This window comes from Phasianus colchicus, chromosome 7 (assembly GCF_987193195.1).
Source record: "Phasianus colchicus chromosome 7, bPhaCol1.hap1.1, whole genome shotgun sequence".
Taxonomy (NCBI): domain Eukaryota; kingdom Metazoa; phylum Chordata; class Aves; order Galliformes; family Phasianidae; genus Phasianus; species Phasianus colchicus.
This window is the reverse complement of record NC_143442.1, coordinates 28,202,097-28,228,557: the sequence shown is the minus strand read 5'-3', so window position 1 is coordinate 28,228,557 and position 26,461 is coordinate 28,202,097. Positions and strand designations below refer to the sequence as shown.

At 37.6% G+C, this 26,461-nt stretch overlaps 1 long non-coding RNA gene across 1 annotated transcript in view; it reads left to right on the top strand.

The window, feature by feature from the left end:
• The window catches only part of LOC149917288 (uncharacterized), a 205,165-nt gene extending 179,363 nt beyond the window's left edge, over positions 1 to 25,802 (top strand). Inside the window, exon 3 of the long non-coding RNA XR_016468036.1 lies at positions 25,718 to 25,802. This is a non-coding gene — a long non-coding RNA (uncharacterized LOC149917288). The remainder of the gene's footprint in view (positions 1 to 25,717) is intronic.
• The last annotated feature ends 659 nt before the right edge of the window (positions 25,803 to 26,461 follow it).

Sequence of the window (26,461 nt, the reverse complement as noted above, 5' to 3'; positions counted from 1 at the left end):
GCATTTGCACTCCTATCTGTAGATAGGGTATCTTCCAGGCTGTAATATAAGGTTAAAAAAAAAAAAAAAAAAAGTAATAGCAAACTTAAGAGTTGGAGCTGCATAATTGGTAAGGAACAATGGATTAAATTAGAATAAAAGGAAGTTTACTGTGTTTAATCAGTAATGAGTAACCTTCTGTAGTAGCTACTCTATCTAGTATAATTTCATACTCTGAAATCAACCTCTTTCTTGAAGAATTTCATTATGCACAGGAAAAACAATCTCAGCTTCAACAAGAGAAGTCCTACTTTTATGTACTTGGCAGTCTGTTAAGTACGGCTGTGAAAAATGCCAGAGAATCAGATGAAGATTTACCTGTGAAAGCTGTAGGCAAAGACTAGAGAAATATAGGGCAGAGTACTTATTGGCTATGCTAGGACCAGACTTTACAGGCATGGAAGTTTAAGCACATTTGTAGAAAAGGAACGGAATTACTGGAATTGCATATATGCTTGAAGTGCTGTAGGTTATCTCTCTGCTGAGTGAGGGCATTAGGTTCTTATGAGACATTGATAGGGATGCAGACTTCTACAGCTGGTCTGTTCAGGTCCAGGGTGACTCATTGAAACCAGCTCTTTGTGGAGAGCAAAGAGCTAAAGCAGGGTTCTACCGTTACGCAGCTGATGTCTTGCATGCTATAAATGCCTTTTGTATCACTAGGAAGTGCTCCTCCTCAGCTCTAGTCAAACACAATTGATAGAAGAGCTTCTGTGGGCTCTCTCGTTAGACAAAACTACAGTGTTTCTTTTTGGTATGTACAGATAGGTGCATTGTTGTTGTTTTTACCAGCAGCAGCATCCAGGGCTGGCTTTACTACTCCTAACTGAAGATCCCAAGTAAGCTTCTGAAATGTGAAGGGCTCAAATTGCACCTCCTGTAAGAAATGTGTTGAAGGGAAGGAATGTAGAGTGTTTCATTTAACCTGTCCAAGATACAATTTCAAACAGATTCCAGAGATTTTATACGTGCACTCCCAGAGCAGGTATCAAAAATTCTCGCTTGCAAAGTTGAAGCTGAACATAGACAAGGAAAAGTATAAAGCTAGTGCCAAGGATCCTCACAACACGGTGAGGTGGAAGTACTTTTGTTAGGGTATTTGCATTCCAGATTTCAGTACTGTAGCTTTAACTAATTAGGAACAAAAGAATGCACCCCATGAGAAGTCAGTAGTTGTTTGGCCATGCTGCTTCTATAATGACATCAAATCTGTCTTTCACTCTCTGCTCTGTGTCTCAGTGTAAAATCCTGCACAAACCGTTTGCCCTAACATTCAAACTGCAGTTGGGACTGACTCTTGGCTACTTCTGCTGCAGCCTTTCATCTGTGGGAACATCAGTTCCCAACAGGAGGCAGGAATAGTGGAGACTGAAAGAGGCACCAAAACAGTCCCCCAGGTGACTGTGGAACAGATTATTTAGAGGAGCAAGGTCAACTTTGAGAAAGAAGGTCTCTGTCAGCTCTTTCCATGCTGCAAGGAAACATTTCCTCATTATTCCACACTGCAAACAATGGGAAAAGAAATAAAGAGTTTATAAGCTGGTCAAACTGTTTTAGCTACAGATTTGGAAGGAAGTAGAAGGGATGTATTTCTATTTTTTAAAAAGTTTTCAAGGAGCCAAGGATGTGGGCTCTCTCATGTAAAAAATAAGTAACTTTGTCAGTTCTGCAGCAAATGTCACAATTCTATCTGCTGCTTATGCCAGCTAGGTGACCAAAAGTGTTCCATAGCAATGAAGATGTCATTTTCCACAGAGATAGTCCAGAAATCTGTTTAAATTTCAGTTTTGCTTGGGAAATTTAATATGAGAAAGTGTGCTTAGTTTCCAGTTATAATGTTCTAGTACTTTTTATATGAATAACTTCATTAGTCTTAAATCAAATTATGCCCAAATACCAGGAAAATTGTCTTTTCTTGCTGCATCTCAGAAAGTGGTTCATGTTTTTCATTTCACTTAATGACAATGATGCCTCTGCAACAACTGATCAGGATCTTCTGACACAGCACACATCTGCCTTTCGAAATTTTTCATCATAAAAAGACCTCCAGGAAGGCTCTGGGGAGATTTATTTCTGAATAATAATGTCGTCTTCAGGGAAGAGTGGAAGTACAATCAGAAGTGGAAATACTTGAAGCAAGAGCCCTAGAATATGCGGTTTCTCACTGTAATCTCACTTAGCAAAGCATCTGAAGTATGTACTTGAATCTCAGCAGCTACAAAAGCAATAAACATACATTTTTAAGTAAGAAGGATTGGCTCACATACTTTAAATGTGACTTACAATTAATATTTTGAAGAATCATGATCTATATTACACCAAGATTAGAAATAATTATAGTAACAAGCACAGACAATTTTGTTTTACAGATTCTTTCCATCAGTCCATGGCTATCCCCTACAAACTATCTGAGTTTCACCTTTTTGCTCTAATTGCATGAACTACCCTTGGACACAGGAGGATCTTATTGGTTGAGTAGAAAGATCTGTCAAAGAATTCTGTGCTGCTCTTTTAAGAAGCTGGAAAGGATGATACAGACTGGTGGAATTCTTCTTCTCTTAACTCTAGTGTCTCTCTCTACTTATGTGTCTCTAGTACATATATACTTGTTGGATACTCAGGCTGCAATAATTATTTTTAGACATTCCTTAAAATGGATTTATTAACAAATGTATATTAAAAGTTTTTCAAAAGTGAATGGCAAAGTATCCAAACAGTCTTTTCAAAGGAGACATTTTGTTACTGATACAAACCTTTGTAGAGGACTTCTGACATAATACTTTCACAGCATCTTATTGGAAACAAATGGCTTAATTGACTCTGACTTTAAAAATTAGAGGCTGTGGACATGGCAATCTTTCCAATGTAATTCCTTGACACAGTAACATGTAAGAAAAAAGGGTATTATTTGGGCAAGGTGTTTTTGGTAATGTTTAATGAAGTCTAAATGTCAGCTGATTGTTTGGGCTAGTTGCTGCTTTACTAAGTATTTCTCAAGGGCATTATTGCCTAGAAGCAAAGCATAAGGAAAAGTAAATATAATCTGATGGGAATTCGCCTCAACTATCATAGTAGCCTTACCAGAATTTCCCTGAATTTGTTTCATACAGGTGACTTTGGAAAAAGAACGCATCATGATGTATTCCAGTTAGTAATACATATATGATAGAAACAGTTTTACTTCTAAAAAGATTGTGTTTTGAGCATTAACTGTATTCTCTAATAGGCATAATCCCTATGACAGGGTTTTCTAAAAACTGTGGTAACAAAGGTCAAGTAATTCAGAAACAAAGCACAGAAGTGTCATGTAGGAGTGCAGTCCAAGTCCTGGCTTCCACTGTACTCATTTTCAGAATTCCCACTGGCATTTCTAGTCACAGGCATTGACATCAGAATCCAAGATAATTAAATCATGCAAGGATTGTGCTTAATCAAATCAGCTTAATCAAATAATCTGTGTGTGTGTGGAGGGGAAGAATATTATGAGTAGAATCATAGAATCACTCAGGTTGCAAAAGACCTTAAAGATCATGAAGTCCAACCACCACCTAGCCAAACTACCCAAACTCAAGTAGTGAAGTTCTCAGTTTAAGCAAATTAAAATTAAAGGAGTTGTTTAGGAAAAACGAGTTCTCATTTACCTGCTATTTTACAATTGGTGAACTTCTGAGTCTGAGGTCAGGTCAATATTGGTTTTGCCTAAATTTTGCCCAAATGAGTGTTTCATCACAGACTTCATTAAGGCAGCATTTTCTTGAAATAAATAAACAAACAGATAAAATCCCCTATCTTTCAGTTAAATATAATTGCTTAAAAGTGTTGTATTTTCTCCATGCAACAGACATTCTGAAATGACAAAGGTATAAGGAAAGTTTAAGTGATGCCCTTGTGCTTTGGCAGGTTACTGTACTTTTTAATAAATATTCTATAAACTAATCAAAAAGTACATACCAAGAATTAGAGCCTCTTTATTCACACTTAACAATGTGGGAAAATAGCTTTGGAAGAGTAGAAGTGATGTGTGGCACTAGGTTGTTTTTAATTTGTTCAAAAAATGCATGCAGATTAAGTGGAAAAAGAAAATCCACCCATGAGTCCCAGAACTAGAACAGTGAAATTACAGAAGGAAATTATTTTCTCTACATACAGCCAATGATGTGAAAACAAAACTAGAACAAAACAAAAAAGCTGTATAAATGTATGAGGATTTAGTGAGATTAAGCAAGTTTTGCTTGTCTGTTGGCTACAGAAAAAGAATGTATAAAATGAGAATAAAGACATAATTTAGTCATTGCTGCTGTCATTACTGGGCTTTCGTTTGGCACTCTTGGCAGATTCCTTAGTAGAAGTTGGCTTGCTGTGATTTAAATTGAAAATAGTTGTGTCACTCTGTCTGAAGTTTACAAATACCCTGTGCTGTACGTTTGCCCTCTTACAATATGAGTTATAAAGCCATGTGTTTTGTGAACAAGAGCCAAAGCTTCATTGTAACATAAATATGGCATATCTGCTCTGAGAATAAAGTTTAGCTTACACTGGCATAAACATTATTTAAATGATTTTCTCACATTTATTTTGGAATACTGTGCTAGTCCAGGAGGTCATTCTTCACGTTCCTTCCCAGATAGCTGCAAGCACAAAACCATCAAATTCTGTCCTCCAATTCCATCAGCTCTTGCAGAGCCTGAGGTCAGACACACCTGACCTGCTCTTCCTACTTTTTTCGTGAAATTGATCTTGAAACTTTGGACAGACTAATTAGACTAAGGCAACATCCTATTTTTATCACTGCAAAATAATCTCAGTTTGATACTATCAATTTCTGGTTGCTTTTTTGGAACCCATTACCTTTGCTTCTGGCCAGGACACCACAAAATAGCAAGAGCTTGTTGTCACTGTTGGGTTTACAGAGCCAGCCTGTAATTAGGCCAACAATTCAAGATCTGGCTGTTAAGAGATCTTATCTAAAGTTCTCAGTGGGAATGGTCTGCATATAACTGCAACTTTGCATTTCAGTGCTGCAGTTTTATTGTGTGCTGGGTTTTTTTCCTCCTGTTTAAGAGTTGTTTTTATAGAATTCAGGGTTTTCTTTCAAAGGCCCTCATTATATATACTGGAAGAAAACTGTTTTGGCTTTTCATTGAGAGCTGGTAAATAGTCATTTACTGATTCCTCTATAGCTGTGATGTACAGTGGCAAGGCATCCGTAAGTGACTCTCAGTCCCAGTAATTTGCAAAGAATAGCTTCCAGCTGCACTAAAAAGCAGGAAGAAAGATTTCCAAAGATTTATAATGTACTGTGAATTCCCTGCTTCTTAACAGTGGATTTAAATATACCCAGGACTCTTACCAACTTATTCCAAAGTTTGGGATTTTTAACAATCAGTAAAATAATTAGACTGGCTAAGTGTCATTGGCAAAATCGTGGGTAAGAAATGTTTATCACCATGACAGTTATCAGACTGAATTGCAGAACTTGTGGTCTCTTCACAGAATCAGGGAGGCTTATCTGAGCGAAGTATTTGGCTGGCTCTGAATTTGTTTTTGTCCTGCTTTGAAACTGGATGACCTCCTTTAAACTGAGTCTTGAAGCAGCTCTCCTGAGATTAGGACTCCATGAGATTAGGACAGCAATCTCCAATTTTAAAGAAAATTCTGACACAGGAAGTGACTTTGGCCTATCTATCTTACCCCTACACCTTTGCAGAGAAACAGTATCTTTCGCTTCCTTTTCTTAGCTGTCTCAATGGACACTGTTGTCATGTGTTACTATAACTCCATTATTCCCTTTTGTGTCAACAGAAATTGAGGTTCAAGCAACAACAACAACAAAAAAGTGCCCCCAAGTATATACTGAGAGCCAGACCTAGAATATCTAGAAGACTGAAAGGGCCTCTCAGCTCCCTCATGACTTGTGATCCTGACTAGTAGGCTAGCATTGCTAGAAGGTGTTTCTGTATTTTTAACAAGGAACTTCTTCAGGAATTTTGCTGTATAACCTACCATACCAGCTTATTTTTCTTGATTTCATTCTTTCCTCTCTAAAGAAAGCATGACATTTTCAGTGAGTAGTTCTATACATCTTCTTGAATGTCTCAGAGTAAGTTAACAGGGCGTGGGCATGCAAACTCTAGAAATTTCATAAACAGGGCTGTGACACCCAAATCTCAGTATACTGACTTCATTTTCATGTACAATTCTTGCTTCAGTGTCAGTGTATACCTCTGACACTGCTTGGGTGTTAATCTACAGGGGTCATGCAATTAAACTGCAATAGAGGAGCTGCAAATCCATAGGAGGCTGTAGAAATCCTATCTGAAAATGGATCAAAATAAACCCATGTGCAATTGTTTTTCTTGATTGGAAATTGCTCTGAATTGATTGGAGCAACAATCCATGCCGTGACATATACCAAGGACACAGGAGCTGATGCCAGGCACTACTAAACTCCAGATTGCTGGTATTATTTTGGATAGCATGTTCAGAAAAATAGTATTTGTTCTCTTTGATATCAGTAGAGTCTCATTGTCAAGTAAGTCTGTTAGTGAGCCTACTCTGCTGTAATTCTCTCTCCTACTTAAGCTATAAATCTGACCTGTACCATTTTATGTGTTTATGTATGTAGGTATATACAGTAGACACATATACATTACATGACTGAGGAGCACACTTAAGCACTTGATTTAGATACTTCCAGAAACCATGAATTACCAAGGCATCCTGAATTCTGCCTCAGACCAGCACACATTAGAGTTTTTTTGAATGAGAATTTTCTGCTTTTTAAATGAGAAAAATATGGCTGTTGAAGTTTTACGTGAAAATCAGAGCATTTTTAAGAAAGATCTATCTTTGTTAAAATTAATTTCTCCAACTTAGAATAATTTAAAAGGGAAGTTTTTATCCATAGACTTCTATGGTGTTACATTGTATTTGCATGAGTTCAAATGAAATCAGACAATTTCCAAAATAATATCTCATAGGCCCTGCTTGTAGGACTTGCTTTAAGGGTGGCAACAGTGGCATAGAGGAAGGAAGAAAAAAAAAAAAAGAAAAAAAGACATCTAAATCAGTGGAGCAATGTGAACTATTTGCATTTCTGTTATTTTCATTTTTTCAATATTTTTAATGATTTGAAGGCATCTTACAAAGATTATCTGAGCCACAAAAACAAACAAAAAACAACAGTATGAAGCGGAGCAGTTACAATACCGACCTACGAAGACAGCACAGCTTTTTCAACAGATCAACAGCAAATAAGTCAATCAGCAGCTAAGCTATTCCAGAACCCTGGCTTATTTTACTGATGTCCTTTTGTTTAATATTGCAAAGTGAAAGATTGATCCAGGGTATTTCTGGTGCCGGTATTCCATGGCATACGTACTCTGGTGTTTGTGAAACTAAAATCTCAGTAGTATTTGCTGATTATAGATCAGCATAGAAAATCAACACAGAGAAAAGAAGATAGTCTTTTCCTCAAAACTTTCAGTGTCAGATGAATTTACTCATTGTTGAATATCTTTTCATTTATAAATTCAGCAGGTTAGATAAAAGTGCAATAACATATGGTAGAAATAGACAATTTGTATAAGGGCAAACTGCATTTGAATATAGAAGGAGACAACTGCTGACCAAAAAATCTGGAAGGTTAGGGAGAAACTGGTGACAGCCAGCTAGCAATGGAAGTGTCGTAGAAAGTACCTGGGGAAAAAGGTAATTTTGCTTTGATAAAATGAGAGCAATCTGAATTTCAGGCTCCACTTCTTCGAGCTGCCTCAGGCTTTCATTGCAGTGCTTCTCTGTCAAAGTGAATGGTATTTTCTTAGGACCCGAATATTTTCTCTGCAAGCGTGTCCGCAGTGATGCAGAAGCAATCTAAGGCTCTACTTGCATGGCTATGTCAATTAACTATAAGAACAAACCATTACAAGAGAGAATTGCAAAGGCTTGCCATTTCATTATCGTGGGCACCTACAGTAATAGTAATGTAGGACAGGACACCTGGAATACACTGATCACTACAATGCAGAGCCACTGTAACAAGCAAATAGCTTGAGTGAACAGGAACAAGTGAAAGGAAGAGCTTGGCAATCTTGACCTTATCTGTCTTAGAAATAATAAAGCCCATTTATTAGAACAGCATTATTTCCATTTTACAATGGCAGCATGCAAAATTCCCACAGAAAACTTAGTCTTTGAAAGGTCTTCACATGTTATGCAAGCCCTAATTAGAGCTCCCTGAAAGCATAAAGTTAAAATACTTTCACCAGAGTTTCCTTCTTGGCTGTTTTATTTGCAGAATTTGCGCTTCCCAGAACTGTCATGTCTCAAGCTCTGTGCTTGGGAGGCCAGGCTTATAGAATACCTACGTACACAATGTGGGGGAGAATTTTACCAAAGGAATAATCTTGTGCTGTATCATCCAAATCAGACATATTTATTTTTTTATGCTATGTAATAGCTTCAAATGTTTGAGCTTTTTGCCAGGTCAAGCCTCTAGTAACAAACAGAGGAAGGAAGGAAGGAAATTATCTCCTGTTACGTATGGAGAAACATGTTAGCGGAAATGGTTTGACTTTTTAAACTCTCTGCAGCCAAAGGAAGGAGTCACTTGTCTCTGGAGTAATGGGTCAGACTTGGTCATAATTTCACTTGTCTAAAACTGTGAAGCCAAAAAAGAGATAAGTCACTGCTATTCAAACCTTACCAATAACAAAGATGTTAAGAACAGTTTACCAGAGCTGTGCTTCAAAACAAGCATTTCTGACATATTTCTGCCCAGCATAGCTTCCTCCATCTCATGCATTTGTCTAATGTACTCTTCTAATTTCTGTCCTGTCAGATCCTGAGAAGCCTTTTCCATTCTTGTGCTATCAGGATCTGCACGTCAGTTTCCATGCAGCATAAAGATTTTAATAATGATAGTCCGTCCTTTTCTGCAGGCCTACTTCTACCTTTGGTGTCTAGTTAAATATTATTATCTGCTATCAGATCATCTTTTCTAGTTTAATTAATCTTGCAGGAAGGTTATATTCTTCTGCCTGTGATGATATTTGCTATCCTAAATTTAATTTCTTTTTCTAATCCCTACAGTCACAAGTAGTAAAGAAAACTTTTAACTAATACAAAGGTGATTTGAACTTTAGAAAGAGCAAGAACTTAGCAATATACATGGAAAAATAAATAAACATAATTTACATAATTACAAAGAAACACACACTATAAATCTTAGCCCTTGGTAAGTTTGTGGATGGTAGTGCCTTCCTAATGCAGGACCTTACCGACTTTAAGGGAAGGACGAGGGGTGGAAAGCTTTGACTTTTCAAAGTACAGTAGTTTCTTCTCAGTGTGTTCTTACCTCTCTTTCTAAGCAAGCAAAGCCGTCAGCTGGTGTCACAAAGACACCCTGACTGCAAGCTGTATTCTTCCATCTGCAAGCCTGCACAGAATAGAAGTTAAACATACACAAAGCTGTTGTTTTCAAGCTGTGTCTTCACAATCTCTTTGGGACTGGGAGACTTAGTAAACAAATCTAAGGATACAAATGAAAAATGGAGGCCACTAATGCAAGCACTCCCGCTTTGCTGCTTTGCATTAACAATGCAAAACAGTTAGGAAATATGACTGCTTATTCAGCATGAAATTTATCATGGTGCCCAGGGTTGTAGCAGCTTTTCACACTACTGAATTTTATGGAAATATTTTAGCTAGGCTGAACGTAGGTTTAAATGTTGTATCCCTTTACCTTTACCCACGGGGATTCACTGAATTTAGGTGCTGTCATTTTTTCAACCTTGACTTTCTGAAAGATTTTGGTACCTCTTCATTTAATCAGACTCAAAATGGTGCCTACGTCATAAAATCCAAAACCAATTTAAATGGTTTCATAAGTAAACCACTTATTTGTTATCTTATATATTAGCCATGCATGTTATGTAGTACAACTGAGTGAGCACAATTCTGGGAAAAATCTGCATTCCTGTCCTAAAGATATTTTTTAACCTCAGGAAAGATTCACAGCAGAAGAAAGCTGTTGTGTTTAGCAGGTAACACTTCCAAATTTAAAAGCAAACATCACTTTCTTTAGAAGCAAGGTGCATGACTTCCTTTGAGAGAAAGATCAGCATACACTCACAGCAAGATGTTCTTTTTTTGGTAATTCATAGCAAAAACAAATGCTGAAGTACCTGGTGGCATGAAATAAAGGGGCTGAGGTTGGTAGGAGGGAATGGTGGTTGTTTACTTAGAATTGAAATGCTTCTACGAGGTGCAAAACTCATCTAACAGTAGGAATACTTGTTACATTAACAAGATTTACTGACAGACTCCATCTGTGCCTTCCCACCAAACAAGGTCACTCAGTTAGATCCTAAGGAGCCTAATGAGCAAAGTGCCAAATCTCTGGAGTGATAATGGCGGTTTGCTCTGACTTACGCCTCAGGCACCTGCAATATTTTTAGTACTGAAAAATAAAATAGGGAAGAGGAAAAAAGGTCATAATTTTTATCAAACCAATCCACCTTGAGAAATAACAGTGTATGTGCCTGTGAATGAACATACCTGGGTTTGTTTTTTTTTAATTCTCTTTTCCTGGTTATTCACAGTTTACTTTTCTCTTCTACTTCAGAGTGGCCCTTGAGGCACTTGAATGCCTTCATCTTGGCCATTCACTTCACAGCTGCATCTCGGTTACAGAAACTTCAGCGTGGTGGCAACATGCCAGCTCCTTTCAAAAGGTTGGAACATCAACAGCACGTGCAGTGGTTGCACAGTTGAGGGTGAAGTTTAAACCATGAATTTTGCTGTTTATCCATTTTCTGTCACAACTTCTGAGATGCAGTTTGATCAGACAATGCGCCAAAACCCTCTGCTAATCTCTTTTAGTATGTGTAATTCTCTGTATTGATTTGCTGCTATAGACTTGCTGATATTTATTATTTTTCAAACTTAAAGCAGAACTATAAGTGACCTGAAATTATAAATCACAAATTGAAAGAAATAGGAAGAGAGTACTTTTTTATATCCTGAAGCATGATTGAACTGTGGAACTCACTGCTGTGAGGTATTGTTTTGCACTGTTTATCTTTTAACTAACAGCACGATGGTCTCAATTCCATCTCTAGGTCAAGTTCCTACCATTATATACTTATTTCCTATACTCTTCCTAAAAGTGTTCTTTGCCATCACCTGAAACAGAACTATGATTCTTATAAATTCTGGTTTTATTAAGTATCTACTAATATTTATCCAAAATTGTTTATAAATACCTATTCTAGTGAATATTTATCATTCAAATGCCAATACATTTTGATCAGCCTGCAGAAAATTAACATCCTATGTAATTGTTCACTAAATAAAAGAATACTTGTCTAAGTCAGTTAGGAACAATTAATCGAACTAAAACTGCTTTATTTTACATTCTGTAAATCAAATGTAGCAATTGTTATAAGAACAAAAGGAAGCAATGGAGTAAAACAACAAAGTTAGAAGTAGTGACTAGTCCCATGAAGTTTCTCTTGGTGTTGTTCTCTAATGCACTGAAATGTTTCTGGAATGCAATAGCAATAGTGTTCCTCATGAAGAAGGATTCATTGAGTGATGTTAAAATCCATGTACAGCAACAAGAGATGTAGTTTGGAAATGATGCCACAGCAGCTTGATCTGGCAGAAATGGCTTCACTGCGCAGAATCTATTCTGCTTCACCTTCTGATAGACTGTATTCTGTTCTGTCTCAGTGTAGAAAGTCCTAACTCATGTACTAGCATACAGCACACAGAACATTTGTTCATAGATGAGGATTTAAATATTCATTTGTGTGCCTTCATAGATAGTGTATACAATAGGACATAACAAATCTGTACTCCTGGAGATCAGAATAGAACATTAATTTTCAAGTTCTTAGGGGAGAAGTTGTCAGGAAAATGCATGTGTACAAATGAATGTTTCAGCATTCTGAAGGGAAATGTCTCTACAATTGTCAGTGGGCTCTGCATGTTAACACCGGGCTCAGTTGCCTTGTAAATGCAGCTGAAAAAGGTGTCTCTATACGATAATATGCTACTGACTTCAGTAGAAATAGAATCTATAGAAGTGGAAATGACATTAGAATCTTAATTCTGACTTGAAGTATCTACAAAGATTAAAAATCATATTTTTATCGATCACTTTATTTATAAAGCTGATATTGTTCAGGCCCTACAATAATAGCCATCCATCAGATCCAGGGCTTGGCAATGAGCCTGGAGCCGTGTGGCTGCTTGGTCCTGTCAGCACAGTGTGAGTGCCCTGCACTGCCCAGGGCTTCTCCAATGGCAGCTAGAGATCGCAAGCTGTAACAAGAACGTGCACAGTATAACTCCATTGTTGTTTAAAGAAATTCCTGTTTCAGTCATCACAAAAAATAAGTGGTAATTCTCATAAAAGAAGCAGTGCCTGTACATATCTGGTCCTAACTGAATTTCCATCTCACCCTTACCTTATTTTTTGGCACATAGGTGAAAATCCCCTATGAGGTAGAGTACCTTGATAAGCATGGCTTCCTTGTGCTTCAAGGCACTGTCAGCGATGTTCAGAGTTTTCTGAATCTCCAGCTACAAATGGCTGATAATTAGTTCAGTAATAAGTATTCCATTGAAATGGAACTCGGTGTGCTCTTGTTTCCTGTCATCTGACAAATCAAGCTTACCAAATGGAAACTACACTCATATATTCGGAAACACATCTTAGAATTTAATAACTTCTCTAATAATCTCCAGTAATCTTTTTTTTTTCTTTTTTCTTTTACTGGGTGATAGACATAATTAAATGTTCTGAAAGAGAGGTAACACGTTGTGAAATCTCAAAATTAAAAAAATAAGAATGTCATTAATTCTCATACTTTACTCAGTGTAGCACACAACACTCCACACAGACACAGGGAGAAGCAGAGGTCTACATCTCAGTGTCTCTGATCCTTTGCAGTGAGGAGCAGCTCCTTGTTTCCTAAAGCCTGGCTCCTCCATCCCCCAATTAGCTCAGGCAGGCTGCGCTGAATTTCTCAGCTCATATTCAAAGCAGGCTCTGTGCCAGCCAGTAAGCACATCATTAAGTACACTACAGGTTTTACCCTTAGGTCACCGCAGGCAGAGTTTCCCAGTACCCAGAGCAATTTGTTTTCTCTCCAGTCGCACTCCATTTCTGTTAGTAATGATTTTCTTTTAATTCTAACCTTCCCCACAGCCCTACTTACCTCAAGCCTGTATGCGTGTTACCTCCCTTCCAGCAGGCCTTTCTATGTGAGGCCCCGTGCCACTCACATGTGGCCAAGGTGAACAGCAATCCTGCAGTCCCCAGTGCCATGGCAGGAGCTGGCACATCTGGGCACCTCGTGCAGCTCCGAGGGCACCCCATGGGTCTGTGTCACCATCACCACTCTCAAGCACCTTTCCCTTCATCTGCACTTGAAAAGAAATGACTTAAAAATGATGCCTGTTGGCTTCTTCTAAATTTTAATTTGTGTTGGGTTTTCAGTTATTTCTCAGGTTTCTTCTACGTTTTTGTTTGTGTTTGGCAGAAAAGGAATGGCCTCAAATGGCTATTCTCACTTTGAATAGAGAAAAAACTTTTTTCTATAAAATATTTTTCAGCTTCTCACCCAATCTATAGTATTCAGTTACTCATTTATAGTTATGAATGTGTGAATGAATGTGTCTCCATAAGAAAAAAAAATAGGAATCATTTTTTTTAAAGAGGGTAACCTATCTGGAAAAAAAAAAAGTAAACGGAAGGAATTGGTTGTTACAATGTAATTGTAATACCTTGCCATAAACTGCAAGGGAAATTGATGGATGAAAAATAGTTTTCAAAGCGTGTTTTACTATAGAATTTCTTTACAACAGTAGTGTTGACTTAGATTGTATGTATAGTCAACAATGAATCTTTTGTGTGTCTTACAATGCTGGCATGCTAAAAGCAACACAAAGATCAGTAGACTAAGCTATTAGGAAACAGTTATGCAGATGCTGTATTGAACAACTTTATATAAACAAAAGAAAGAAGTGATTACAATAAATTTCAGCACACTCTGTGTAAATTGCATTTAAGAAGACTTACAGCCATGTAACGCTTGTGTGACATAACTGCAAAGAAATGAGGTATTTCTTGGGATCTTCCCATACTCATCGATTTAACCTGACAATAAAATTTGTTGTAAGCTCGAGCACCTTTGAGTTCAACATTAATATATCAAAGAAACACAAAGGAAACACTTTGCTCTTGTTGTGGAGAAGCAATTTTGGGGCTGTTTCAGACTTTTGGGGTGTAATGCCCAGGCAAGTGTCATACCATCAGATATCTCTACCGTGCTCACTGAGACATGGATTTCCACCAAGTTTAATCCCTGCCAGAATCACTTGCAATTCATGGTAAGCATTAGCTGTATAAGAACATAGATAAGAGTGGCCAGGGAAAGGTAAAAGAAGGGAATGTTTTTGTGCAATAACACCAGACTTGTCATAGAACAAATACTCAGTTTCATGAGAGTGATGCTGATTCAGCCTTGCTGAGCTCTGAACAGATGGTATTTAATGTTTAATTACTTGCATATACACCTTTCCCAGCGATTAGAGGAATGCTCCACCCAGTGCTTGAGACCATCGCAGGTTCTGAGATTGGATTTCCATGAAAGATACTGCAGTATTGAAAAAATAAAAACCAAACAAAACAAAATACCTGCCTGCTTGTTGCATCATGGTTTGAGAGTCACCTTCAGGAAGCAGTACTCCTCTATTTGCCAGCTGGTGATCAGGCACTACAGAGGATTTAACCAAGTAACAGGGCCCCCCATCTGCTGGTTTTTGACACATTTATGCTTCCTGTCTCGTATCACAAACAAAGCACAGACTGAAACCTCTATGGAGATTATCACAATTATTCTGCTCCAAAAGGCGCTGATTGACAATTCTCATGCCTCAGACAGTGTTTGATACCATGCTGCTGTGCTGTTTGCTTTCAGGGAAAAGCTGAGGGCTAATAATTATGAGTTCCTCTTCCTGTGAATGGCTAATACAATGCTTATGATCTTTTTTCTGATAACCACATTTATATGGAGATATGTGCAGTGGAACTCATTTTGACTGGTTTTCTGAGGATACCGTGTGTTACTCAATAACTGAAACAAAGTGCTTTCCATCAGTCCGTCTTTTTACCAAGTCAATATTCAACAGGATAGGATGCTGAAGGTTCACAGGTGGCTTGAAGATGATTCTGCAGCCAACCTCTTTCCTATGCATCAGGAGAAATAGTCCCCTGCAAATTTCCTCTAACAGAACCTGCGGTCTTTCTAGGAGTAGCATTGATCAGGGGTGCATCTACAGCTCGAAAACAAACATAACCACCACACAATTGTATCTGAAGTCTGTCTACTTTTCCAAACTGTTGTTACTTCATGAGATCGAACAAAGATGCAGCCCAGCCTTCCCAACTTGCCACACAGGAGCTGGAGAAGTGCCAGTGTGATGGTGCCTCCATCAGCTTTATTTGCAAGTCCACCTCTGCTTTGTGCAGCCTGCTTGTGACTCATTATCAGGTGCAGTCTTCTCATTAGCAGCTGATAAATCAAACCAATTGGGTGGGATTGTGTCAAAGAGAACTGAAGATATTTCTCACCTACTCAATTTTACACAGTGGCATAGATTTCTTGAGACAGATTCCCTTATATTTCTGCTTTGTTTTTGTATTTCTGACAGCAGAGATTCCAAAATAAGGAATTTTCTCCAAAGAAAAGACTACTAAATTGCAAAGGTGTGTGACCTAAGTGACAGCCTAATCTTTGCACCAGAAAGTCTCAAAATGGTGCCTTCCCTGGCTTTCTGACCATGTCAAAAACGCAGCTCCCAGAGCTTTTCCACTCACACTGAAACAGTGCAGAAAAGTCCTGCTGGTTATGTCTTTTACTGGTGGCAACAAATAGAGCTGCAATTTTTCATGCTAGCCGAGGACGCAGTCCTCTACAGGCACAGTGGGAACAGGAGGAGAGGAGCAAATACTGGCCCTTGGAAGAAAGTCTTCATCATTTTAAAAACATTTGGATGTTTCTGTTTCGTATTGAGAGTTTTCAAAGTGTCAAACACTAAAAACAACACTGTGACCTTGCTCCTGCTAAACAAAAGAAAGTGGCCATGCTTTTAATAATTGATTATTTTTATTAATAATCAATAAATTGATTACTGCTTCCAGGCTAAAATCTATGAGCTAGCAGCTTGATATGTTCAGAATGGCTATCTGACAGAAGTTCCAATACGTCCCAATCTACAATAGATGTAAACTTTATTTAGAAATTCTGCTATACAGTAATCACAGTTTGCAACCTGAAGCCTGAAGACTATTTGCTACTTTGTTTCTGACAACTGAAGGCAGCTTGGGAGGGAGGGAGGAATGTCAGCATTCCAAATTATTTTCATTTTAGTGTCGCTGTCAAATGATTTACTCCTGACATAAACTGTTTAAGGATACAGGAAGAACAAAAAGATTGCATGGTTGGTGCACAAGCTGCTTGGCATTTATTTTGTTCAACAGAAACCCTAAAAGAACTTCAAAAACAAGTATTTTCAAAGTTAACAATGTTGGCATAGATACAAGCATTCATTGGATCTGTCCTCTCAGAAAAAGTTACTGCGGCTCTGAAAGGACAAATCTCCAGGATCAAACTATTGTTAGTTCCATTAAATCTTCTTTTAGTTCTAGAACAGACAGAAGTTTAAAAGTTAAATTTGCCTCATAATTTAGTTCTTTGTTTTTCCATTGCAATTAAAATAATTGCGCTTCGTCAAGGTGCCTCTCTTACCCTGATTAAATATAAAGCTTATTGAGCAAGCATAGACTAGTCAGCTGACAGATGAAAGACTGCACACACTGTCTGAAGTAGCTGATACCATTACAGTGTGCTGCAGACTGGGAAAGTTTCATCCAGTAAGCCTTCCCATTCCCACACGGAAGAAACAAAGTACTCTATTAAAGTGAGATTCATCTATGTACCAGGTTCTTAAACCCAGATAGTTTTAGTTATAAATCAAAGTTAATGAGTGCTTTGGATTCTGCCTCAAAGTTAATTATCAGTATGTACCTGGTTGTATTTGAAAGCAAGTGTCTAAAATCACATGGAATAAAATTAGATGGAAATAACTTTGATCATGAAAGTATATACAGTTAAGTTTAAGTTATTGGTGCAGGTAATTTGGTTGTTTACAACATAATTACTGACTTGACTGTGGAAAAAAAATGCAAATTGTTTTGCTTCAATTAATAGTACATAAATAGTTCTGGTATGCATAAATATTTTACCATTGAAAATGGTAGCACATAACTTTTTATGGCACTCTTAAAACAGATCTAATGCAAAGTTAATAGCACACACACACACACACACAAAAAGCCCATCTACAGGGGAAAAACCATCTGTCACAGTGGTGCTACACCAGAACAATGACAAAAATTAGAGCAGCAAAACTGCACAGCATTAACAATGCAGCAACATACCTCCAACAAAATAAAGGGATTCATCCTGACTTTTCCAGCTCCAGACTTGATGGCACTGGTTGGAACCTGCAAAAATACAGGCAAGTTCTCCAAACCTACACTCACACTTCTGTGGCACGTTGTGTCTGGGGCCTTGAAAGGCAGACAAAACTCACCATGTCAAAGTAACAAGTAAGGGGTTTGGGTAGAGTTTTCTTATTAGGCTTTAAAGGCAAAGAGGATGTCTAAGGGGTCTCACATCAGAAAATACTTGGATAGTACACAGTATTCTAAGATAGATATCAGGATTTGCAGCTAATCAATATAGAAAAATGATAATATCAATAATTTGCAATGGGTGTTTGGAAGATCACCTAGTGCTCAGAATGGTCTGTCTCTACTGTCATGTTTTACTCAGAATTATCTTTGTTGTTTTCTTTTGATTTGGATAGGATTTATTTTTGCAAATGCTGTAGATTTCGACAGTGAGGAGTTTATGTTCTGTTAATGCAGCTGCCCAGCTTCAGAAACAGCATTTCAAACTGTCATAACCCAAAGCAGTGTATGGACTCCTTGTGCAGGGCAAGATGACTTCTCAGGTCTGAGAGTTACTGAAAAAAAATGTATACAATAACAAAAGGAAATTGGAAAACCTAGGAAAAATCATTTGAATTCATTTAACCCTCAAGAAAAAGGAAAGCAGAAGTGGATCTGTGTTGGTAAGGAGATACCACTAATTGACTTAGCTAAGTCCGGCTTCCACTCTAGCACTTAACCAGCTGGCCATGGCACAAGATGCAACTGATAAATATACCAGTCCTATCAGATACATAATATAGACTTTCTTTGTCATGTTTTTTAACTCAGCATATTTGTCATTCTTTTTCTTTCCTGTGATTTTTTTTTTTTTTTTTTTTTTGTGACAGAAATTAACAGATACTTATCTTTTTTTTATTATTATTATTCATTTATTTCGCCCCAGAGGATAACAACTCCAGATGTGCAAACAGAGCAGAATTTTCAATAGCATCTACAAATGTAGCAATATTATCTCTTATTTCAGAAGTTAATTTATGTACAGTGCCTTTTGTTTAATTTTTGTGCTTTGACCACTTACATTTTAGATCATTTACCATTAATATAATTCTTAATAACAGCAGTTCAGGTTTCACTGTAAAACACCCATCCATTTACACAAAATTCACTATTACCAGGAATGTAGCCACTGTAACAGTGGTCTTTGAAGGAGATGGCAAGAAAACAGAAAATCTTTGAGACAAAATGGAAAAAATATGCAGTCAGACTAATAGCCAACAAATGTACAATAGCAATTACTGATTTGGATTAGATAAAGAGTATAAAAATAACCTTTTAGGAAGAGCAGGAAATATTTCATTCAGGTGTGGAATAACTAGCAACCAAACAAATCAGTTGAATTTGACCAATAGCTTCCTTTCAGTGACAGCTGAAAAATGCACTTGCTTATCTCCTGTTCTCTCGTCAGAGATGTGCTGAGACCAACAGGCATGCTCCCTGACCACACAGGCTGCTTCCCTCCAAAATAATTCCTCCAGGTAGCCCTCCTCCTGCCCAGCTGCTGGCTGAGATTTATGACTGTATCACAGGTTCCAGCTGCATAAATAAGGAAAATGCAAATCCCACAAGGCACTGAAGCTGTGTTTAAAAATACAGTTCTTGTCTCTTGGAACAAACACTAAAACTTCCCTGGAATGGCTGGTTGTTTTTATGGAATGCGGTAATGTTCTGAAAGAAATAATCTTATGAAAAAAAAATATTGCAAAAACAAGCAAGAGTATGTTTAACTTAAAAGATTTTTAATCTTGACTAGCTCTTTTAAGCTTGCAATTATCTGCAGTTTATACAAAGGTGTCATTAAGTAAGTAGGGAGAGATTTTTCTGTGTTTCAAACACATGTGCAATTCATTGTAATTCTCTAGATTTCAGTAAAATTCACCAGAAGCCCAAAAAGCACCTTAGGTGAAATCATGTTCCCTTCTAGCTGGATCACTAGAAGAAATACAAAATCTGACAGCTTTTCTGTTCTCTATGTGAAAACTGAAATGTCAGAATTAGCAGCCAGGTCTTCTTCAGAGCTCTGTCTAATGATCTTGTAGCAGAGGGATCAGATGTTTACATTACACTTCATTAACCTTGGCAAAATCATTTTTCCATACCTTCTATAAAGCCACGCTTGGAATTCTAAATTCGAAATAACCACCCAAGTAAAATAATAATAATAATCCTGATTATCACTGCAAGTACAGTCGTCAGTGGCAGAAAGAAGACAAATTGTTAGGATGTAGCAACCTAGAAAGGGAAAAAATATTATTAAAAATAGCTTTTCTATTGATCTATACCTATGGCAAAGACAGGAACCAGTGAGTTTAAGAAAGTGGCATTTAAAATATTCAAGACATGATGGAATCTGCAAAGTTTGGTGCTATTTCAAGTGTATCAAGAAAAAGAGAGAAAAGAATAAAAATGTATATGAATTACAAATTGTAGAGCAATGTTTCTATATAAAATCTCCTATAACAGAAGAACAAAATGGTATTAAAATGTAGATTTAAAATGCATTAAGATATTTTTACAGAGCACGTAATTAATGTGTGGAACTCATTGCCATAAGGTTGCACTAAGGCCAAGAATTTATCAAGATTTAGAAAGAGTAGGCATTTGTAGGTTTCACCAGAAGTTGCCACATTACAATAGGAGCATAAAGTGCTTTTACGGAGGACATAAACTCCAGTACTTCAAGTTCTAGGGCCTGGCAGAGTTAGGAGGTGCTCTCAGCCTCAGGCAGCTCTACCGGTTGCTGTGCAGCCACCACTCCAGCTCTCTTGTAGCCAGCTCTGCACCTTGGCCATGAGCAGGGAAAGACCAAGCGAGCTGCCAGCACCCAGCACTACAGCTCGGCAGGCACCCCCTGCTCTTACCCTGGCTGGGATTTACTTCTTTGCTACAGTGTATTTCTAAGAGCACCAACGTGTTCCATGCAAATCCTGTCTAACAATGTGGGCATCTTTCTGCTCAGTAGAGGGAAACAAGGGTGGGGTTTGCCCACGTAGCACCCCTGTGACAATGTTCTCTTTGAAGAAAAGTTGCTATTGCAAGGTAAATGCTACTAGCTGTATAACTCTTTACTGACAGAGCTGGCATGTTTCCTTTTAGGGAAATACTTTCAAATCACCTCATTCTTCTATTAATTCAACATAACTCATTGTAAGAACCATATTAGTAAAATTAATATTTCAGAGCAGCACTGTGAGGGATATTTTTAACGTGCAGCAGCACCACAGCCCCTGTCTCTTGTCACTTGTGTCATCCTGTCATCATGTACGCCTTCAGACACAGGCAGGCTGATACTAATGAGCTCACCACTCTATGTTCCTTTATCATGAAGTTCAGCACTAATGAGCAAAATTCCCAGACTGCACTCACACTCTAAATCAATTTGGCAAGGTTGATCAAAATATTCATTAAAACAGTTTGCTCTTCAACTCAGCCTGAACCTTGCAAGCATGTCTGTCTTGGTTCTGTATGGCTGTGTGTGTGTCTACATGAACCTGTATATGTGTGGGAAATAAAAAAACATCAGTTGTTTTTTCCCTCCATGTGATTCAAGCACTGTTTTCTAAGGAGAAAAGCCAAAGCTAATTTCCTGCTACTCCTTCGTCCTTGGGAAATCTCCAGAGCCTAAATATGCTATGGAGAGTATTCTGTACCCCTTTCATCCTGTCAGAAGAAGGCCTGAGAATGACCGACATGAAGCAACAAATTACTGTCAAAAGGGCAACAAGCAGCACAACAAATGGGAATCTGTCAGAGTGAGACAGACATCACTGGGCACATATCGCTAGGAATTTAATGTAGCTTTTGTATGTCATCTGCATGCTAAATTTCCATGTCTTCCTTCAACTGAATTTCTTCTTGCCGTGACAACCTTGATAAGTATAGGCTAGCTCATGCTGTCTACTTTTTCACAAGTGTTTCTAGATAAAACACAGTCCCCAAAGCCCAGAATGACATTAGCTGAGTAATGCTCAGCCAGCTGGGGTCTCTGCTTGCAAGGGTCTAGACACAAAGCCAGACAAGCACAAAATGCACCAAGGCCTGAGCAGAGAGAGATTTACAAATCTCGGCTACAATGTTATCTGCCCTTCCAAATGGACAAGACTAATTAATGCTGATACCAGCTTAAAAGCCAGACACCCTGCCTAGATGTATATTAGGTACTTCTGGTTCATTTCAGCAGCGGAGAAGGTTGTCACCCATTGTGTATAAACTAGGATCTTTTTTGAAACCTTTAGAGATCTATGAGCAAAATTCAGGTAAACCTAAGGCTGTATATCACTGGGTTCCTGTTCCTGAGCTGCAGCCAGTGCCTACACAACCAAATCTGGGGTGAGTTTGTGCAGCCCGCTGCTGTCAGCTTGCTTGCAGGAATATGAATCCCCAAATATGCAAGCACAAAGAAATGAAACCTCCATTTAAGTTGCAATGACTCAAACCTCTTTCTCAAGAGTAGTCTAAGCTCCACCTATTGCAGAACACTGTTTGTTTTTTTTTCCGTTTTCAACACAGAACAGTACTGCTTTGAAGCAGTAGAGATGAGATAAGGTGTTATTAGCCAGATGTTCATTTATGGATATATAGTCTGCTGTAAAAATTGAGGATGAACTCATATGTCTTTCTTAGCAGAAGATGCCAGTTTTAATGTGCTTCCTGCTTGTCCATTTTTACCTGGATGGTGAGGTTTATTCCTCTTGACAGAAGTTGTCCCCAGGCATCTATTTTCACAAATAGAGGGAAAAGCAGGTACTGGAACTCTACAGGTCTGTCTCTCTACTCAGTGCATAGACTCTACTGAAATTTTCACAGAAAAAAAAAAAGTTTCAGGGAATTGAGCTACCATAAGCTATCATGCTTTCTGTATATTTTTCCCCAATTCTACAAGAAAATGTCTTTCAGAAATGTTAGAGTTTCTCTTATTCAAAATGTTTCTGCCAAAATTTTTAATAAAAAATAAAAAATAATCATTTGAAGATAGTGCAGCCTAATAACTGATGTGTGTCTTAGGATACTTGATTTAATTTTCTGCACTGGATTAATAATTCTATTGATAACAGACAAAAAGTTGAACAGACAGTACTTCATTTTCCTTTATTTGATTTTGACAGTCTCTCTCATTCATTTTAAAACTGTTTAGGGAAAAAAAATGGTGAATATTTTAAGTTCAGAAGGTTGAGACCTTTGTTTTGCAAGAGACTTCTAAAACCCTCTGCAGACCTTTTGCAGCTTGATGTCTATCACCATGTTTCTTTTGTGTAGCTTGTATTATCTCAGGCATTTTAGTACCAGCTGAATACTCTTTGGCTTTGTTGCAGATTTTTATTTTTTAACTTTTGTTGCTCAGCATTTTAGGCAATGGGTAGGGGGAGAGCCACAACTATTTGATGCAATAACATAAAAAGTCTGGGTTTCTTTGCCATAGGTATGGCTTTGCAATGCATGGAGGTTCTTTGCAATGTGCTCTGTTGCTTTTCCCCTTCACCTCCCACCAGTGCCAGACTGTTCTAAGAGAGCTGTTGCTGCTGCTGCCCATGTCAGGAGAAAGCTGCCTTTCTTCTATCAAAAGAAATAATGGATCATTTTGGTGCTTTTTCACTTGCCTTGACCTGAACTTCTGCATACAACCTAAATTAAGGCAGTTACTCTTTTTAAAGTGCCTATCGAAGTTTTCAGTGCACAAAACCACGGGTGTAGATATTCCTGTTCATGTATAACAGAGTTAGTGAAGAAAACAGATCAAGTTTAAGTTGGCTATGTGCTTATGGGCTGTTTGTTTGGTGATTATTTTTTGGGAGGAGAAGGGAGGTATTATTATTATGAGATTTCTGTGTTCATTTAACATTTGGGTGCAAATTTTGCATAAGAGAAATTATTTTACAATTTCTTAGCCCACATGAAATGCATGACTTGCCTCTGAACAAGTGCTTGGTTTGTCACTGCAGCCATGGCAAATCTCAGCACCAGCAGCTAGATCAGGCAGTCCAGCCCCCATCTCTCAGCTTCCTCTTCCCTTGTGCCAGTGTCAGGGTAGGTCTGAGGCTGTCAGAGATGCTTCTGCTTATTTTCTTCAACTCCTGAAATGTCAGGAGTCCCCAGCAAAGGTGGGGACAAGAGTTAATATGTGGTTATGGGCAAGAGTTAAAATACTTCAGAGTGAAGCAAGTTGAATTTGTTGTTGTTTTTTTTTTCCTGTAAAACTCTGTGGTTCCTTGTCTGCATGGGCTCTCCATCTGTTTGAAGATAAAAACTTGTCTATCACTCAGATATCTCAGAAGTTTAATTCATTGACATCTGTGAAATGCTTTGAAGTCACAATACGTGACCTCACTGTCATCAGTACAGATGATGTATTTACCAAAATAAATCCATATTAAAAACAAGGCAGTACACCAAAACCATGCATTCTTCTCTTATTTGCTCTCTAAGGAACAGCTATCGGTCCAAAGTTTCTGATGGATAACTAACATGCTGAAGGAAAACACAGTCGTTCCTGGAACAGGATTGTAAGGCAGTGATTGTATTTGAACCTAGTCACCTTTGTGACTGGGGTATTCATGAGCAGTGTTTGCCATGGCTCTGGGTTTCTGAGACTTTTCTTTAGTTTGTTACATTTACAAGGTATTGGATTTTCTTGCAACAAAGATGCTACATAGTCTGAGACACTGCTATTCTTAATGAAAGCCATATGGTAATAATAGTGATTATTCATATGCCGTAGTAAAAAAAAAATGTTTCTATTGGCAAAATCTAGTCCACTGCAGGATTTTTGCTATTGGCATTATTTTGAGCAGCATTTTCCTTTCCAGTAGCTCTTCAAGATAGTAGACTTGGTAAATCTTTTTCTTGGTACTTAGTCTGAACTACTCTGGGCAAAATAGTATGTTAATTAAATATAACATTTTTGGTTGTTTGCTGTTTCACATGAACATACAGCAGAAGTAGAAAAGAATATTGAGTTTGAATGACAATATTAATATTTACCTGATACTGGAACCTGGGGCTGCTCCAGTGAGTTACAGAGTTTTAAAATCTTAATTAAACGTTAATGAAAGAAAATATTGAAAAATCTGTTCAAGGAATAAGAAGTGAGGAAACAGAATATTCTAACTCATCCGTAGTACTAATATATCCAAGAACAGAAATTGCATGAATCAGGCAGCCATGTGGTTGATTGATCTACACACCGTGTGGCTCTGAATTCACCTTTTGGCTTTCAGACCTCCTGTGCTGCATATACAGCCCCTCCTTTTGGCAAAACTATCCTTTTTGTAAAATGCAACGATGGATTTGTGATATATCATGTATCCTTAGGAGTTCAATAGAAAGTACTGCTCAGTCTTATGAGAAAGACTGGCAAAGTTATGAGCAGATCTACAAAACAAAATATTTGAGAAGTATTGGTTCTATTCCTTCTGAGGAAAATTCAGGTAAATTCTGCAGAATAAAACAGTGCAGTGGAATAACTGATTTTGAAGTCAGACACTGCATCTTCATTACATTCCTAATATATGATACTTATTATGTATTAATAACACCTTATTATCTCTTGTCATGTATAATAAATACAACGGCTGAATATTAACGTTGTGTTTTATGCCAGCTCATAAGGTTTGGAAACAGAAGTTCTGATTACTTGCACATCTCAGATGTTATTTCAGTGTTAGGTAGTGCTCTTAGGGAATAGTAAATCCATAAAGCTTAGTGAATATAAGCTTGAACATGAAGAAAGACCAGTTTATCATGGAATGCTTTCTAATTAAAAATGAATTACAGATAAAGCTTTTGTTTGTGTAAATATTGTAGAAATATACATTTACTGCCTTGGTTCATGCTGAAAAGCCAGCATTAATGTTGTTGCTGCATTTGGAAAAACTGCAGAAAAATCCCATTTGAATCTGCAGAAGTACCACTGATGCTGCAGAAGTAAAACACTTGGGAAATTCATCCTTGATGATGTATTTTCGCCTCTGGCTTTTGACTAACTAATGCAAATGCAAAATGTGTGCCATTATCAATTCGATATTGTACGTGAATATGTACACAGCAGAATTACACAGTAGAATTTACAAAATGTCTCCGCTTCTTACCTTGCAGACTTTTCAAGAGGCTCAGCCTCAGCAACTTCGTATTTATAGAGCATTGTCAGCTGTGATGACAGTGATCCACCCTGCAGTCACATGTGAGTCAAGATTTTATTTTTTTTAAAGAATAGTAATTATGAATGTTTCTTTGGATGCTTTAATTTAGTATTTTTTCTTACAGCCCTGGCTCTCAAAAGTTAACTGTTCACCCTCTGATAGACAGACCTGTTTAGGGCTTCACAAAATCAAAAAGTATAATTTTATCTGTCATTGTGGAAGACCTTGATTTATTCCATAACTGTGTTGCAAAAGGAGCAATAGCTATAATCATTATAATAATGCCATTGATTCAAATATAAGTAAACACTGAATTATTTATTTATCTATATATGGGATGGAAAGATCTGGGAAAATTTATGCTGACAAAATAAGCATGTGATGAGAAATTAATCTAAATAGGGGAGTGTTTAAAAGTAATTCCAGCAGCTTCTTCTTAAAGTCTGGTTAAAGTCTGTGTTGAGAATGTATGTGTGAGTCAAATCTTCTAATTCCTCATAGGCAAGCAATACACTTTTTTGGCAACCAAGGAACACAAACCTTATAAGTTTACTAACAGAAATGTACCATGGTATCCAGCACTAGTAGCATACTGCATTAAACAAAGATGGTCTCGTGGACATAACTATTGACAAAACCCTAAGAACTCACTCACTGTTAGTTGTTTTTCTTTCTCTTAAAATAAGTTACTGGAGTTCTT